Below are 4,657 nucleotides of genomic sequence, written 5' to 3' on the forward strand. Positions count from 1 at the left end.
TATATCAATTTACCTATCGTTGTATAGAATACGATAAAGAAAGTTAATATATATATATATTTGTTATATATACTTGTATTCAACTTAAAAATAGTAAACAGTATGGCAATTATAAGTCGGAATATTATTTTATATTTGTATTATTTTATCGTTTTTCAGGTGTAACTTGCCTCTTTATCGATGCTGAAATATATGAACGTAGCTTATTTGTTTTGGGCTGTAGAAGAATAAAAGGAAGTCACCATTAATTGAACATTGCAGAAACAATGACAATTATCATACAAGAGTATAATATTCATTATTCAAAAATCACACATACAGTGACAGATAATGCCAGCAATTTTGGAAAAACTTTCAGAACTTTCTCAACAAGCTTACTATCATCTTGGTCAACTACTAATAAGTACTAAAGTATAAGTGACTTAAATGAAGACATTTTTGACTCTGAGGATTCTGATTTTGAAGACAATATTACAACAGTTGATATTGGTCAGTTATTTCATAGTTCAGAACATCAGAATAAAGATAATACATTTTTTTACCCCCACATATGAAATGTTGTGCTCACAAATTAAATTTAATTGCAACAACTGGTATTTCTAAAATTACTTATTCACTCTTTACAAATTTCCCTAAATCCACCTTTAACAAACTGTTTAGGTTTTAGACTGTTGTTAGTAGATCTACTGTAGCTTCTTATAAAATTGTTGAGATGTACAGTTGTAAATTCCCTGTACCTGTTGTAGCTCGATGGAATTCTTTGTATGACACAAGCTTAAAATTTTTAAAACGTAAACAGCAATTGATTAAAGCATTTGGTGATTTGCATTTAAGAAAAAAATTAAAACTAAATGAATGGGTGTTTTTGGACGAATACTGTAAGTGATGGAGCCATTAGCTATGTCTCTAGATAAATTACAAGGTGGAAAAACATTTTTTTGGGGTATGTAGCTCCAACCATTTTATCCGTATTGCTTAAGTTAATAGATAGAATTTACATATTTGAAGAATTGCAGACCATTATGCCTTGCCATTATTACTGCTCTTGAAACACTATTTTTTTATTTATTTTATTTAAGCAGTCCAGAGATCAAAGATTTTATCAGTGCCTCTATGAATCATGCTAAATTTAAGTTAAGTTGGGATGTACATGAAGTTGGCCCCCTACATTATCCAATCCTAAACCAGACCTATGTCAAGCTGAACGAAACCTAAATTAAACATAAACAAACCTAAACCAAGCCAAAACTAAACTTATACAAAACATAAGCCAGTCCTAAAGCAAACTAAAACCAAGCCAAAACTAAACCTATACTAATGATAAGCCAATCCTATACCAAAACTATGTCAAGCCGAACCAAGCCTAAGCCAAACACAAACCTATTCTAAGCTAAGTCAAAACTAAACTTAAACCAAACATAATCCAATCCTAAATCAAACCTTTGTCAAGCCGAACAAAACCTTAAATTAAACATAAACAAACCTTAACCAATCCAAAATTAATCTTTAACCGAACATAAGCTAATCTTATACCAAACCTATGTCAAGCCGAACAAACCCTAAATTTAACATAAACAAACCTAAACCAAGCCAAAACTAAACTTAAACCAAGCCAAGTCTAAACTTGTACCAAACATAAGCCAATTTTAAACCAGACCTATTTTAAGCCAAACGAAACCTAAATTTAGCATAAACAAACCTAAATTATAGATAAACAAACCTAAACCAAGCCAAAACTAAACTGAAACCAAACATAAGCCCATCCTAAACAGAACTCAAACCAATTCTAAGCCAAAACTAAACCAAATCTAGGTCAATCCTAAACCTATGTCAAGCCGAACGAAACCTAAATTAAACATAAACAAACTTAAACCAAACATAAGCCAATCCTAAATTTTACTGATTTGAAAATACTAACAACTGATTCGGATTGAAGCGTTTATTCGCAAGTGATTTTATCACTTTCAGTAGTAATAATTTGTGTAAACATGTAGCCTGTTAAGGACAACATAATCGTTTTGATGATTCCGTTTTGGCAGCTTTAATGTAAAAATAATAATTATCTTCATCTTAGCTCGTTTACAATAGCCATACACACTATACAGGTGTAGCGAGCAGCCCCTTTACTCGAGCTCCGGGCTTTTTAACTTGAAAAATGCTGGTTTTGTGTTTTCAATTAATATACAAAAAAAAATAACAATCCGGTAGAAAAATCCACAATTATTTCACTCTGACACGTCGCGTACACGTGTTTCTTATGCGTACACACTTCATATTTTTTATGTGAGCTCAACTTTCGAGGTTCATTGTGTGGCAAGAAAAATTAACTACCTACTCATAATTTCCACCCTAAACAAAAAATGAATAGTACAACAATAAAAAAAATCTAAATATTCAAGTATAGAGGATCGCTGAATAAAACAATGCTTACCGTGAAAAATAGTACGTTGTTTTAATAATGAGACGGCCAACTGTACTGCGAGGATTTTATTGTTTAAAATATAATATTTTATATTCTTCTACGGGTGTTCTTTTTACAAAATCAACATATCATTTAGACTACACTTACGTATTTATTTAACTATCCTGTATAACTACGTCCAAAAAAAAAAAAAAAATTCAAAATTGAGTTATCAATATAATTATATCAACTAAAAAGAAAAAATCATATGTATGAAAAATATAATTTAAGAGATAATGCCAAAAAAATAATAACAATTGTTTGAAACCTATAGCATTTAAGTTAAAACTTTCATTCAAGCGTCGGGTGATATTATAAGGTAGGTAATAATTATTACTATGTCCGAAAGTTTACATTTTGACGTTGGTGGCAGTAAAATAGCTATATAGGTTGATTGATTTAAAGCAAGACAAACAATATCTCTTAAAATATTTGCAATCTTGTAGTTTTCATTTTGAAAAATATGGTTGCTTATTTTATTTTAGAATACTATAAAATTAATAAATACTTAACTTTTTCATATTTCTTTCATACTCATCATATTTCAACTTGGATTTGTTAAACTGGGAATAAGTGCATCACAAAACATTTACCTTACTAAAATTTGTTAATCCATATAGGGACAATGAGATACTTCCGCTATGACTTTTTTTAATTTTTTTGCATAATATGACATTAGGCTTAGAGGTAATAATAATAACGATAATAAATTATAAACAATATGACAATTTAGAGAAGGAAAAAAAAATAACAAACTAAACATATGAACATGACAAATAATAAAAGAATAAATGGTAACAGAAACAGTGTTATCATACTTTTAGTTTCAAAATAAATGGACGAAACCAACCAACATCAACTGACAGCTAGCCAAACGTCTGTGGACCTCCTGGCTATATCGGCATAAACAGATTTTTTAAGGGCTAGTCTCCCCCTTCCCCTACCAACACTGACAAATGTCATGACTTACTATACAAGCACTGCTATATTAGCCTGTAATCTTACTCTGTTATAAGCGCTGATGATGATAACTTATAATAAAAAGTACATTATTTTTTGTAGTGATGGGTGTTTTTAAAAGTTGTATTGTTATTTAACAATAGTTTTTTCTAGACACAATACAAGCCTCAACATTTGAATATTTTTCAATGTACTATTTAAAAACAGTAAAATAGACAAAACGCTTATATTAAAGTCGGCTAAATGTTTTTAAAAAATAAGTATGTATTTTCGCTTGATTTTTTTCACTGGCATTTCTGGATTCAAAAGAATCCATAGACGATAATGTACACTTCTACGGACCAGACAGTCAGAGGTATTCCCAACTGTTGTACATTATACTACGATCAGGGAGAAAACCCAAACATGAGCTCGACATGAGTTTCCATTTAACCCTATCCCTATAGTGTAATATAATTATTTTTGTTATTATCATCTACAACGGTATAATTTCTATTAGCTGGAAACACATCTAATGTTGGGTTCACTATAGCTGACGTTGACATTGCATAACCGTAATATTATTTTGAAAATAACAACACGTCCCAGACCGTCAAATCGTGACCTTTACAAGAATGAACCCCCACTTGGGCCATTAATACTTTTCAAAAAGTCTTAAAATACACATTATGTTTACTTAGAAATAAAACCTGTTCTCAAGATGTGTCTTAGTAGTTAGTGTTTTCTATTTTAAGGCAATTGGCAATGGCATTTGTTACATTGGTACGATGCGTCAACCTATTGGTACTGGAATATCAAGATCAATTTCCGCATTAACCACCCCAATCGATTTTTTATCATTTTTTTCTACGATTGACGCAACATCATTCAATGAGAAAATTATATATAATTTAATTTTTTACTAGCACTACTTCACCCGTACCACGTATATCTCGACCCATGTATATACATTATAGCTTTATGCGTGTAATACTTAAAAGTATTAAACTTCAAATAATTATTATAGTTAATAATCAATTACAATAAAAGTTGATTTTAACGTCAAATATTATTGAGTGTAGTCCTTAAGCATGTAAATAGAACAAATGCATTTTATCATCCAACGGATGAATTTGTTATTATTATAATGTTTAATATTTCAATAATAACAAATAAATATGTGATTTGTCAGTTTTGTTTTTCGATAGCACTTATATTGACAATATTTTAAGCATCCAAAACACGTCATGTCTGGGA

At 30.0% G+C, this 4,657-nt stretch overlaps 1 pseudogene; it reads left to right on the forward strand.

Moving 5' to 3' along the window:
• The first annotated feature begins 254 nt into the window (after positions 1–254).
• LOC126844773 (uncharacterized) lies at positions 255–1,049 on the forward strand (annotated as a pseudogene).
• The last annotated feature ends 3,608 nt before the right edge of the window (positions 1,050–4,657 follow it).

This window comes from Adelges cooleyi, unplaced genomic scaffold, assembly GCF_023614345.1.
Source record: "Adelges cooleyi isolate 19-005CV unplaced genomic scaffold, UGA_ACOO_1.1 ACOO_flye_CR_arks_rails_tigmint_CR_PRNA_651, whole genome shotgun sequence".
Taxonomy (NCBI): domain Eukaryota; kingdom Metazoa; phylum Arthropoda; class Insecta; order Hemiptera; family Adelgidae; genus Adelges; species Adelges cooleyi.